Source organism: Uranotaenia lowii, chromosome 3 (genome assembly GCF_029784155.1).
Source record: "Uranotaenia lowii strain MFRU-FL chromosome 3, ASM2978415v1, whole genome shotgun sequence".
NCBI classification, from domain to species: Eukaryota; Metazoa; Arthropoda; class Insecta; order Diptera; family Culicidae; genus Uranotaenia; species Uranotaenia lowii.
Window position 1 is genome coordinate 127,745,526 of NC_073693.1, and position 15,006 is coordinate 127,760,531.

At 35.2% G+C, this 15,006-nt stretch overlaps 1 long non-coding RNA gene across 1 annotated transcript; it reads right to left on the minus strand.

Moving 5' to 3' along the window:
• Positions 1 to 554: 554 nt before the first annotated feature.
• Positions 555 to 1,225, minus strand: LOC129750585 (uncharacterized). The gene is made up of 3 exons (XR_008738425.1): positions 1,084 to 1,225; positions 744 to 1,018; positions 555 to 675 (listed from the first exon to the last, which is right to left on the minus strand). It is a non-coding gene; the product is annotated as an uncharacterized LOC129750585 (long non-coding RNA).
• Between the last annotated feature and the right edge of the window lie 13,781 nt (positions 1,226 to 15,006).

Genomic DNA, 15,006 nt, shown 5'->3' on the forward strand with positions numbered 1-15,006 from the left:
GACTTTTAAGGGAGAAGTTCGAATATGGTTATTTTTCAACCGGATGGGATTCTGAAGGAGAAGTTGAAAAATGGTTGTTTTAGAATCATAATGCAAAATGAGGGAGAATGTGAACGTAGAAATAGTACAAATCGGTTTTTAGAAAAAAAAAAAGATAAAATTTAAAAAAAATTGTGGTTTTCACATCTTTTTATTTATTTAATAATTTTAAAGATGTTCTTAAAACAATACAGATCAAGGAAAGATGCAACGATTTTTGTTGTGAATCGAGCCACACTTTCACTTCTCTGTGCTTTCACTGTCCCGGTGGAAGTCCCGATCCTTCGGCTCTGCTTGTGATTCGGAAAAATAGGATCCGGGATCGCAAAACATAGCCAGGAACGATAAGAACCGGTAAATGCTTTTCCGGAAGAAGTTCAAGTAGAATGTTTTGAGGGTTGAGGGGGTTCTGTTGAGCTCCTAGCGGGATGATCAGCACCAACAGCACAATTCCGTTGTTCAGGAGGTGTTTCCTACACTCTACAGCCGGATGATGATTTTCCGGCAGTCTGACCCCCCAGATAGTACGGAAAATTACCGCGTACCATCAAAATATCATGGTGGAACAATTGCGCAGCACCTGGTCTGATTAATATTCAGCTCCCGATTATCTGAGGATCCTCAGATTTCGGCATCCTATTATAGAAAGGAAAAAAATCTTCATCAGACTCAATTCCGAATATAACAAATAATTGAAGACTTACCTTACTGGACCAAAGGATGTTCGTCGGATTAGGATTCCTAAATGGCAACTGGCATCCAGATCATGGAAAAGAACTTGATATTCTAGCTGCTGTTTTCACTTTTCCGCTGCATCACTACCAGCTATGGGTATATTCGGTTGCTCCAGCTGAGTCGTAAAACCCGAAGCCAGCTCCAGAGTCACATTAGGTGGAATCCAGTCCAACTAAACGGGCTTATAAGTAAGCTCGCAAATCCTGCATTTGCAGTTCCGACAAACTTTCCACATTTCGGTATCCTATTAGGGGGGAAAAAATCTTCATCAGACTCAATTCCGAATATAAAATATAATTGACGACTTACCTTTTTGGACCAGAGGATGTTCGTCGGATCATGTTCACTACTAAGTGGAAGAAAATCTTGAATTTATTTCTTCCATGCAGAACGCACCCGGCTGCAGAACCAATTACTTTCAACATGGCGGCGATGAAATGCCGAAATTTTCAACCATATTCTGGGTTTCATTTGAGAACTACCAAAATGGTTAAAATTTCATAGGAAAAAATTAATAAAAAATAACCATATTAGAAGTTCTTCAGCAAAAAACAAAAAATGGTTATCTTTCATCCGTAAATGGTTAAATGAAAACGAGCGTGTGAGAGTTAAAAAAAAGAAATCTCTTCGAGAAAACATCAAGTTTCGTTGAGATCTTGTATGTGTTTGTGTTCGTTTAAAAAAAATGATGTGAGCTGTTTTTTTTAACTTTTTTTTCTATTGCAGATTCTGAGGGAGACTTTTTAAACTCGGTATTAAATCTTCTTGAAATAACCGTTGGAAAACCGAATATAAGACCCCGAAGAATTCAATTCCACTTTATTGAGTTCAAAAATGCAAGGTTTGTTAATTCCGACGAATATTACTAAGTGAAGTATATTTTGCATAACAAGTTGTGCTCCTTATAAAGCAAGCAAAGAGTAACTTGATCTGAACAGATATGAACTTAATTTGTTTTTTTGTAAAAATTTATTAGAAAATTCAAAAATATCATGTAAAAACTCTGTTTTTAAAAAAGGAAAATTAAAATTAAATAATAATAGGAGGGAAGAGGGTATTTATGAGCATTAAGTTATGTTCAAAGGGGGTGCATCGCAGCGTTACGATTTCTGACCTACCGGGGGTGGGAGATCAAAGAAGAGCATTTTTTGCGTTGCGTATTTTATGGATGCTGTCCTAGTGTTAAGTTGTGCGTTGAATTTTTAAACTTTGACTGTAAATTGGTAATTTTTGTATGCTCTAGGGACCCATCTTCGTAATGAGCTAATTTGCTTATGCATGAGTTGTGGTTATTTTAGAAATTTTAATTCAGGTTTTCTTGTTCAGTTCTACGAACAAAAATACAAATATGTTTTTATTTTTTCGGAGCGCGTAGGATAATTGCCTATTACATATTGGTTATGTTCAAGTTCATTCTTGGGCTCAGTAGCTTGGCTTGGGCTTAGAAAATATGCTCCCTATCGTTTGAGCTATGGCTCAAATCATAGGAAAAAAATATCAATTTTTTTTTTATTCTTCAACCGGTCTCTGCAAGCCTAGTACATACCTGGGGAGGAAGACTGAAATTTTCTTCATCGTTTTTTTTACTGTTCGGCAAAAAGCCAGCAATTGTCGAAAAGATTTGTTATCGTTCAAATTTTAACTTTAGATGATCAGTTTCGTGTTGCGAGTCATGTAACTCAGTTGTTTGGGTGCTAAATTTAGATTAAGCTAAATTTTTAGATCAACAATTAATCAAACCATTTTTATTTATCAGCTTCAAATCTTTGACGAAATTTGAGCGACTCAATACGCCATATCATGCAAGAATTTTCCAGAGCAAAACAAAACCTAATTAAATCAATGTTTTATACAAAACAAGTGCTTTTCAGCATCAAACAAGTTCTATTAAAAATCACTAAATAAGAAAGTATAATTTTGAACCTCCGCACTGGTCGGTAGATTGATGAGAGAAATTTGACGTTTGAAAGTTTTTTTTTCTTTTTTTAACCAGTCTTCCTCCCCCAGGTACATACAAACAAAACTCAACAACTCCTACGATAGCCACATTTGCCTCACTGGGACGTGCAAATATTTCTTCGCTAAACAACGTGTTAATAAACGCGAATTTCAAGCGTCTGGAATAGAAATACAATAGAAAACGGAAACGCAAAGACACAAATCACACGGCAACAACACCCATAAATCATCATCCTTTCATAATATCGACACCTCCCCGAAGTCGAATCAATAAATCGCTCAAAACTCACCCAGATTCATATTTAATCGTCTTGTAGATGAATTGCGATTTACAAATTCATTGCGCAGGCGTTCCTGGCTTGGTTTGGTATCTAACCAGAGCCGAGCTGGGATGAATTAAAGTTCTTGACAGATTCTTACCTTTTGCTTTGCGTTTGTTTTCATTTTGCTGGAAGTTAATGTGGCTTATATTCAAATACCAAACAATTATACGACCGCCACTTTTGCATCGACAATTCCTTCTTTTGAAACACATTATTACATTGAAGGCGCAGTCAATCAATGGCTTGTGAGCAGGATGGAGCACACAAAATTCGTGGGTGGAAAATTCGTTCTCTTTCGAAACTACAGTTGGAGCTTGAGTTTTAAGAAATGAAAAAAAAATCTCAGAACAGTACTTGACACTCTTCCAGACGATCAAGTTTGGAGCAATGCAGGCTGTCACCACCCTTGGAATTGGTTGGTGACTGAATTTTACCTACCGTCAAACAGGGCATCATGCAAGAGCAGGGTTAGATGCAACATTTGTGTACCCCAACACTCATTCAATTTTTATTTCAACATATTGTAATAAAGTTATCATTGAATGAAAACAAATTGATGATGACATAGTTTTTAACACCGTGAAAAAGTTTTTTTTCAATTTTTGATTCTCATAAAAAATTTAAAAAAATCGAGTAATAGATGTACAAATTTTTACATTTTTCGATGCCGTTTCGATGCTTTACCTAGTATGACGTATTGCCTAAATGATATCACCTACGATATTTATATTGCTTTCATTACCCTATATCAACACTGTTGGTGTATACATATTTTTCGGACAATCACCAAATTTTTCTAAATAAATATTTTTATAATTCAGTTAGCTGTCTGAGGCAAAATGCAACAAAATTCAAATCAGAATTAAATCTCATTAATTGCGTTTCCATATGCTGGAACATGATTGTTTTGTATTTTGCGATTTTTGACATTTAAATTTCATCCATCCTAAGATTTATTTTCATGATTTCAGCTAAATATTTTGTTGTATTTTTTACCCCCCTAATTTATGCAGCAGATTAACACTTTTTCTCGGAAGCATTTTTGATAGAAAAAATGTTAAATTTAATTCGAAAAAAAAAAAACAAAATTTACTGCAATTGGTGCTTTTTTCATTATGACATCATAAATGTATCAAAAACTTTAATTTTTTGAACGTTTTCATTTGATTTTTCATTAATTACAGAGATTGTTGCAACTTACCCCTTTTACTTAGTAGGGTGAAAATCGCAAGGTTTTGTAAATTTCAAAATAACTGTTCAAACCAATAAGTTTTCTGACTACGTCAGTTTGATGTCCTATCAACTTTAAAACTTTTGATGCACAAGAGGTATGATTATCTGTGAGCAATAAGGTTTTAGAAGCCATTAAAATTGAAAAGTGTTGCATGTTGCCCCAGTTGACGGTACGCCACACACTGTTAACCAAAGAACAGATGTAAAAACTTGAACACAGTATTTGCTTCAATCTTGGACATTTAACTCAAGTCAAACAATTAGAAAACCAACCACAAAAAAAGATAGAAAGAACTCGGTTGAAACAACAGTTATACAAAACTCTACCGCCTAAATTCACCCAACTTTTTTATATAAATAACCGGTGAGATTTCAAATTCAAGTTCAAATTCTAGAGGCCTTTTCTTAGTTTTATCAATTTTAACACTGAAACTAGTGACGAACAGATTAAAAAAGTACGCTTTTTCCAAAAGCAATAACAGCGATAACTTTTGTAAGTAGAGTGAAAAATAAGCAAACATCACACACACATTTTATAATTACACATAAATAATTGTAGAATCTCTGAAGATGATGTCATACGACATCGAAACGTCGGTTAAAAAATAAATTTCATCGTCTAAATGTAAAACATGATTGCAGAAATTCATTAGACTACTTTGAATTTGATTTAAAACTCGATTTCATCTCTGTTTAGAATTTGATGCTTAGGGGTAACATTAACAGTCTCTATTTTGACGGTTGCAATAAGTTTTTTTTAATCATAAGAGCAAGTTCACTGGTTGAGATGAAGTTGGAAATTTCGAAGGTTTACAACACATCACAACACATCACAACACATTTGCCGTACACCGGTGTTGGGAAAATCTGATATTCGAATAGTTTCGCGCTGCATAATTTGTATCGTATAACACTTTTTGGCTAAGGGTGATAGAAAAACACGATGTTTTGCAACACAAAACTGAGCTGGGTTGCCAGATGCCCAGATTCGTCTGTAAAACCAAAACTTTTGACCCTTCGTCCAGATATTGGTCAGACACAGATTTTGCCCAGATTTTTGCTGAGAGTGCCCAGATTTTACAGACTTTCAAAATTGAGTGATGAAATCAATATTTATGCATCGGATTTGATCCGTAAATGCTTGATTAGACTGAAAGACTGAAATCTCGCTTGTATTCATTGGTATTTGACCAATCATTCATTAAACATATATAATTTTTTTTAAAGATCGGCATGGTACGTGGTAGGAAACAGTGTTCTCAACTTCTCAACTCGACAATAACATGAATACCACAGGACAAAATAAAACAACCCAACATTTTTGGTCTACATTTCACGATAGAAAAATTCCCATCTGTGCTACAGACGTCAAAATTCCTACCACTTTTTCCCAACACCATTGGACTTGCTCTAACGAATGCAAAACACCTTCATAATATTTACAAATGCTAGTTTATCAATTGTACCTTTTGTATTTTTTAATCTTTTTTTGTATTCTTTCAAAAACATTCATAATCGAAAAAAGAACTATTATGGTGCATACATTTAGGGGCAAAAATCAAAAAAATTGCTAAATAGTTTGAGCTACAAAATACAAATAAAATTTTACCTTCACACATTCCTCCAGGCCCTCGCTCTGTTTACATTTTTATCTGTTCTTCAAAGTTAACCATTTGATAGAGTTCCAACTCATTTGTTCAATACGGGCTTACTCTTAGAAAATGTCCGTGATTTTGAAGTATCAAAATTTTTTCACTAAATGACTATAAAAATAACACTATAACTATACATATACAGATAAGAATAGTTGTTATTTTACATTCAACAACCCGTAGGACCAGTAGGATGTACATATGTATGTATATCTACCACTCAGCTAGCAAAGCGCAACCAGTGACAAAGAGCAACTTTTTCCTCATAACTTGTTCAAGATTCAAAGACAAAATGAACCAATATGCCTTTGAATGGACTGTTCCAAAGGATAAGAAGTGCAAGCAGAGGCACTTGAACTTCTAGTTAGGGATAGGATCTAATTTTTTCCATCGAAGAACATATTGAAATCAAAAAGTCTTTGAGTCAAGCCGTCATAATGAAGTGCGCTCCACCGGGTGTGGAGACGAGCCCGTCTTCAATCCACGATTCCATAAAATGAGGTAGCCCAATGCTCTCCTCAAAGAACCGCTTCAATCAGATGCCCGGATAGATCCACCAAACCCCAATTTTGAGAAATATGCAGATTAAAAATCAAATAGGTACAATTTTAATTGTTTACCTGGTTATAGATCTAAAAAAAATCATTTTTAATTAATTATATTTATGATGAAATGGAAGTTAATAAATAGGATACTTTCACATTGCCTATGTTTCAGCTTTCACTCAATCTCACTCTCTCTCCCTCTATCACCTCTTTATCATCTTCTCTTTCGCTCACACCAAGGGTTTAATGTCAATCATCTTTATTGTATTTCTATATTCTTTTCATTTTTACGTCTTTTGTGAAACTTTCGTCATCTCTGTATATAATGCAATTATTTATTTCCTTTATCATCGTTCATATCTCTGCATCTCAACTTGCCGGCAGGCTAAAATGTAAGCAGTCTTTTATTATGTCAAACTCATAATACGAACGGCTAAACTAACTTCTTCAGTTGTTGTTCATTCAAACAAGTTCTTATTTACCCTTTTACGGTTTTCTAGCATTCATTAATTGTCTATAAAAAATTGGAGATCAAATCCATACAAAGGATTTTGGTCCCACCTATATCGATACTAACCACGCTAAGCTAGTACCGTACTCGCATTTTCATCCAATATAGAACACACTTAAACCTTTTCATTTACTGTTCGAATGTAATTTAAATTATCGATCTCCCACAACAGTTATATTCCCACTCTTGCGCAAAGCAGTCTGATATTTTCACGCTCACGCATACACTTTCGCACATCAGTTGAGCCGGCTTCCGGTTGGTTAGCCCCAGGCAACCCCCACTCAAATTGGCAAACTTTAGCTTTCCAAACTACTTATCATCTACCAACACTAGAGATTGTCGAGCTTGACAACCACACCTAGCTGAAAGCTTCCTGCTTGTTTCTTCTCTTTTTAAAAATAAACACACATTCGGGACCGCCAACAGTACCCACACAAAAACCCACCGCTTTTCGAATACGCTTTATAATAGGTCGCATACTTGCCACCGATATGAAGCAACCGACCGAACCGAGAAACGACCTATACAAATTCGAACGATAGCAGCCGCCTTCTCAAAGCTCAATTAGCGGCTCTCTCCTAGGACAGAGAGCCTTTCACCACACTTTTTAAGCTCAAGCTCTCATTAACTGCAATGTGCCTGATTTTTCAGGGATTGCCTGATTTTTCGAGGCTCTGCCTGACAACCCGAAAAGTCATCGAATTTCCCTGATTTTTGAAAATATGCCTGATTTTTGCGAATATGAAAAAATGGGTAGTAAGGAACGAAATTAGGTACCATTGCTGAATTAAAAAAATGAAAATGTGACAAGCAATCGAAAGATTCCCTTTAATTTTTATTTAAAAAAGGGAATTAAAGGGAATCTTTTTTAATTGCCTTAATTCAAAAATTTTAAACCATGTAGGCTCACAACACTTGTTGAAGAAAATGTGGAGCGATGACCAAAAAAAAAAGGTCATCACTTTGAGCGGCATTTCCTTTACTTTTACGTTGCCTGATTTTTATTTCACCAGTTCCCTGATTTTTGAAAAAAAAAATGTAGGCAACCCTGGTGGTAATAGCTTCAATGCTGATTACTTTTTTTAAAACACTGCACTCTTCACACACTTGTCGGATATGCGCTCGAATTTAGCACTTCTATACAGGCTTGCCTCTACTCTTTCGCCAGACAAGCCCGATTACACAAATACACTTCTGCTTTAATTAAAGACTTTTAGCCGCCTTCTCTCGATTCTGCCCGCTTAACACTTCACTAAAATGGTAGCGAAGATGACTACCGAAAATGTCCTCCACGCGGCACTTTTTTTCGTAACGCTAAGTTCTGCTCTTAGAACAGCACCACACTTCTCTAATCCCCAATTTTTTTTAAAAAATAACCACTTATATCGTAAACGCTCCGATCGTAGCCCAAAATAGCACTCGCAAACTATTTTCTACCGCCGCAAGCAAAACGCGTCCGCACTCGCTCTTGAACTCTCTCGGAATGCCCCGTAGGACCAGTAGTACATCAAATATTGACAGTGAGTTGTCACAGATCCTTTAAAGATGTTAACACTAAATCCATACATTTTACATACTTAACATATACAGAAAGTCTGTGCTAACGGGCTCAAGTAGGATTGATTCGATTCGAAGTACTTCAAGAAAGACCGTAATTGAGGTTAAAATTAAAGTTTAAATCAATTCCCGTAAGTCTCTTTTAAATCTTATATCTGAAGCTTTGAAGCGTACACAACAGTACTGCTTTTGAGATTAATTTCTTCATTTCCGAATCATCCGCAACAACCATCGTTTAGCATAAGGATAACGTCCTATAAGAAATGTAAATTGATCATTCCAAACCTAGCTGACCACTATGTAATGATTTTGATTAAATCGACAAGATCAACGATTCATTTTTTTATATTGTTTTCTTATACAGCTGTATCTTCATGTAACCGTTCCGTTTCATGACTCTGTAGAAGTGCAACGTCAGATTGATTCGATTTGAGGTTGTATTTCGCTTTGTTTCAAAACTTAACATTCACATGAGTAAATAATACATCTTAGGTTATATGAGAAAATTTAATGTTTTGTACCGAAAAATCAACATAATTTTTGTTGTTTCTGTGTAATCTAGCCTGATCATGGTTGTGTGCCAATTTATAGATTATCTAAAATAAATTTTTCGCTGAAAAACATTGTTGAAGACCCTAACTTCGTATCTAATCAGGCATCACAGTTTTTAGCTGTTGAACAGTGGTGTATCTTTCGACAATGAAAAACAATAAATTCAATTTACATCACTGCTGGTGCCTCGTGACAAATTGCATGAAAAGTTGTCATGCAATAGGTCGATTCACGCAGTGCCTGGCCTCACTGTTTTTGACATTTCGCGATTCCTGTTTTGATTCCTTATTTTCCAATTCTACACGCTGATGAAGCAAAGCAAACATTTGGGTTCTCATTTAATTCTCATTCACACGTTTTTAGCAAAAGTTCTTAGCTCAATTTTGGGATAAAAAAATAAAAAGAAAATAAGATGTTTCAAGTATCAAACAATGAAAAATCAATCATTTTGTTTGTTAATCCATCTGGAATAAATGGACTTAAACTTAAAGTTAAAAGTTGACTGGCGCTGCTCGAAAATTAACGAGAATGTCGATACCAGTAAAATTTTTATGCTCGAATTGCTGCCGCACAATGTCGACGATAGGAGGCTTCTAGCCAAAAACTGACAGGAATTTTGTTCTAAGTCTCATGTCAGTGTGATTAGTTGTCAAACTATCTGACGTTATTTTTATTCCTCGAAAATATCATGTCGTAAAAAATTATAACAGTCCAGACTTTACTTTCGAAATGTTAACCGGAGAATTTTCTTATATTGGATTCTTCTGTCAACGTATTTTGTTGACGTACAAAGTGGTACAAGTATGTGCATTTGTTTACAGCTTCCGGTAAAAATAACACATAAGGCTTCCGGACAATCGATTTGGCACATTGGAATTCCTTAGAAGTTTCCACATTTGGACATTCGATGGGGTTTTTTGTTTTAAGTAGACGCGCTTTTCCAGAATATTCAATGCAAACTGGTTGGTCCAGAACAAATGTGTTGAAGATGGGTTTTGAAAACATGTTGAAACATTCTTATAAACCTCCTTTTCGAAATTTTTACAAATTTAAACTTTCTCTTCATTACCAAAAAGATAAAAATGAGAAACCAAAAAATGCGCTTAATTTAATTCACAAAATAGAACTTGGTGTTTTGCTATCTTTCAACTGAGTTTTGAGTTAGATTTCTTGACCATGCAGCTACACGAAAAATTTCGCCACACCCCATTTCTCGTTCGAAACATTTTGTAAACAGGACACGCGAACTGTCACCACAAAAGGGAACATACGTCATCGTGAATCGACCCATACCTTGCTAGGCACCCAGCAGTGATGTCAATTTATTTTTTTGGTTACCAATATCAAATGACATGCCCCCATTCAACACCTGACAACTTTTTAGACTTATAAGAAACGAAGTTATGGTCTTCGACAAACCCAGACAACCAGAAGTCGTATTTTATTTTACAGATTATATTATACAATGTTTTTCAAACTATTTTTCGTATATCTGCACCTGCAATGTGCGGCCAATTCTTATTCTTTATCGTATCTAAATAAATTGCATGATTTTATTACGACAATCCGTATATCCGCACCTACGATGTGCGGCCCATACATATTCTTTATCGTATTCAAATACATTGCATGATTTTATTACGAGTATAAAATCCAAATCAAGAATATGTGTGCTAATGTACCTATATGGCTTCCAAATTGATACGTATAAACTGGTTTTGCTGCATTAGATACGATTTTTTTACATGTATATTTGCACGTATATTTGTGTTGCGAATTCGAAATACCCACCAAATGGTTGTCTGGGAAGTTATTCAGTTGAGAAAGAAAATTCCGATAAGAACTTATAAATTGGTACAAAACATATGAGCAGGCTTGGTTCCACAGAAGAAACAAAAATGATATTGATTTTTCAGTACTTATTATTCAATTTTCCCATACAAACCTAAAAGTTCAAATTACCTCATGTAAACGTTACTTTGAAATTCTGCAAAAACAATGGATGACTTTTGAACCACAGCGAACCTATGAGACCCCAGGGTTTGGGAAATTAATAAAAATTACTCCAAATTCACTCATTCTAGTTCAACGTCCAAAAAAATTGACCGTTCAATAAAATCGTCAATCCGAGTAAAACCAATCGAGGTAACGTTATTGCTGTTTTAATCTTGCATCATGCATCAGGCTTTCTTGATCAAACCTTTATTTTTATTTCTTGATAGCCAAAGTTAAAAAAAAGTTTCTTAAATTTGACTACGAAATAAATGAAGCCGCAAAACTTTTTTTTCCGATCCCTTTCTCGATTCTTGTTATTCCCTCAAATGACCCATTCCAATAAGTCCATCCCATTAAACAACTGTAATTACAGGGAGAACAACTGTTTCAAGAAGTACTTGGCAGCAGAAATAGTCACATTTTCAATGGATGGTATCAGAACAAAAAAAAACGGTAACAGAACTGTCCCGCATCGAAACCCTTTCCATTAATAAACCCAAAATTACCGGAACCCGTCCCACTTTTGGAAGGCGTGAGCAATGAGCAGCCTGTGCCCGAATCCGGGTCATGATCTAATTTTTATCGAGCAAAACCCCGTCGTAATCCGTCGATGGACCAATAACTTTGTCCTCGTTCGTTTGTTTCCGTTTCGGAAAGTCGCTGCAGTTGGCCACCGGGGAGTTCCTTGGCCCTTCCTCTGGGACAGAATCCGGGAAGTCTACCGGTTTTTTTTCTTGCTTGTCGGAGTACATTTTGATAACAATCCAATGGGTTTTTTCTTCCTCTAACGCTGACTGCTTGCTTCAACAAACCGAAGAAAGTCGGATCGTCGTTAAAGGTCCAAGAGTACCCAGTTTTATGGGACATTAGACTTCACAGACGACGACGAAGACGACTGCGAGATGACACGCCAAAGCCCATCGAAAGGCTATCTTTAAGAGAGCGTCACCAGTTTCCAGGACCTGATGGTTTTATTTTCATTTGTTTTTTTTCCTTTCCTAGAGGGTTGGAGCCAATCTAAATGGGTCGGCAATGAGATGAACGAGACTAGATTTGCTTTACTCATTTTACTTTTTTCTCCTTCCTTTCTTTTTTTTATATTATGGTTCAATAGATGACAGTCGATTCCGGGTGCGTGTGCAGGAAAATCATCAAATTTGATTGCTGCCAAGAACAGAAAAATCCTTATGGCGAAATAAAGAGTATAATAGCAAACGGAACGCAAAAAATTGTCTGATTTGTTCCTGTCAGCAGATTTTGAGGAATGTTATGGAAGTCATGAAATTGAATGTGTCGGCAGAAAAGACTGTCGGGTTTAGAAAGGGTTCTAGCGAAATTGATTCTACGGCTTCGGTGACGATTCAAAGATGAGTCTCCAATAAAATGATAACCCTACCGATAACGACGAGAGAAATGGAATGAGTTGGTTTTGTAGAAAACCTTTTATTTCCTTCTAATACAAAAAAAAAAGTTTAAAATTTTTTTTTTATTTCGGAAACACGTGCATATTTTTAAGTTCTGTGTTCACAAAAATATGTGAGAGATTAAAGAAAAACCACTCAGGGTATTTTTTTTTTTCAAGATTACTCAGTTTTGTATGAAGAACACAGTATTAATATTTTATAATTTTAGGGAAATAAGTAGTTTTGAAAAAATCTCAGTTATTTTTACAGATATCGGCGTTTTTTTTCTAACAGTGAGAGTTGAAATTCCAAAAATTGAAAATTTGTTAAGTTTTCAAAGAAATGATCGAGAATTGAAGATTTTATGGAACTGGCCAACCCGATGACAAATTCACCCTTAAGATTTGAATCTTCTGAAGAAGCGCACCCGGTAGTCTCCCCAACATTACCTGCTCCATCTGAGCCAAGAAAGGTCGACACCTGAAAGAAATGGTCAAGTATCTAACATCGGACCCCTCCATAGTTGCAAGTATCGTTAGCTATAGTTTCAAAGGCAGTGGAAGCTATTACTGTGCCCTGGATACTTCGAGGTCAAAATTCCCCTTTGTTTTGGTGAGCCCGTTCTGAATTTTTTACTCAATATGAGATTTCTTCCTCAATATATTTGTTTCGTGTATCTAAAAATGGTTTCCTCGTGAACATGATTTTGGTTTACTTTTTAAAACAATTTTCAAAATCGATAAAATGTCTAAAAATTATTCTTTTCGTATTAAAAATGCAATGATAGATTTCTCATAAACTTGGCAGGAAAAAAAACTAATGAGTTGTTTATAAGTAGTTTTATGCTTTGGAGGCTGATTAAGTGAATATTTAAGGCTAAACTTTAAAAATGTAAACTGATTTCAAAAGATTTTTAACGTCTAAAACGTTTTATATTTTAGCTTCAGTTTTGAAATTTAAGCAATAGATGTATCCATTCTATCTGTATATTCTTGAGTAATCGAATTGCAGCTGAACTGTTATTGAATGTTGGATAGTTTTTTATCGTGTTTAAAAGCTGTTTTATTCCAATCACGTTTTTTTTACTTGGCATTATTTTATTAAATATTTCAAATTGAATCTATAAAGAAGTCATTGTTCTGTTTTTCATGCATAACATCGAAGGCTATTTGAAAAAAGAAAAGTATTGAGCAAATCATGATATTATCCAGGGATTATGGACAGTATCTTTTGTAAACTACAAAAATAACATTATTTTTGTTAAAAAAAGGTTAAAAATTTTATTTTTCAAATTATTGCAAACCATCCAAATAGTTCAAACAAATTTTTAGTTAAAAAAAAAATCATCGGTTAGTAAGTTTTAATTGATAAAATATTAAAAAAGAGTTCGTGCGTTCTACACATAAAAGTACATAATTATATTCTTCAAGATCACAACACAGTCAAAAGTGTCTCCAAATCAAATCCTTTTACCCAATCTCCCAAACAAAATTATTTGCTAGGATGCAGAGGTAACCTCGGTCCTAATGCACATTTTTTTCTTTCATCCCTTTCTCTTTTTTCATACCTACTTATTGACTACTAGGACGTGGCTGGCGCCGTTATTGATGTTTAAAGAGAGAGCATCAGTTTTGGACATTGTAAATGTGTTGTCTATCCCAGACACCATTCTTTTGACCTCTGATCAAAATTGATGGCCTCGGTCAATCACGGAGTTGCAACCATTGGCGATGTGGAGTTCATTCTACTGAGCCACGCCTGCGATTATGGAGTTCGAAATGCGTTGATGTTATTTCAATAAAAAGAAATGTTAAACGCCAATATAACAAGCTAAAAAAAAATTAAATAAAAATAAAGCATTTTCGGGTTTTATATTTTAAGATGGATGTGAGTAGTCAATCAAGCTAAGCTAAGCTAAGCTAATCTCAGTTATTTCTACAGATATCAAAATTCTATCATAACTTTTGGTAACAATCAATTACAATCATCTTCCTGCACGTTATGAACAATGTTTGCTTAATGATGTTTAACATAAAATATACTGTTTTTCCAAAATGGTTAAAAATTACCCATTTTTTGTTTTTGTTTTAACTTTGAAGGATGCAAATATATGCAACTATTTTTTCTTGCATTCGAATTATTTGACTCTTAGCTACATTTTTTTGCAAATCGTGTAAAAATTTAAATATTTCGCTTAGAGAACATCGATAGAAAGCTTAGAAAATAAGCTTTCTAACGATGTGTTGGGAACTGGTGTAGCATTTCATATACTTACTTACTTAATGATCCCGCGCCGATCCTCCGGTGCATAGGGCCGTGGTAAAAGACCTACACTGTTGACGATCCGGAGCCAGCGTCTTCACTTGGTCCCAGTCAAGATTCTCGTCGACAGTTCGGATTTCAGCAGCTAGGCTTCGCCGCCACGAGTTTCTGGGTCTGCCTCTTCTTCGATGGCCTTCTGGATTCCAATCTAGCGCCTCGCTGCAAATCTCGTTTTCATCT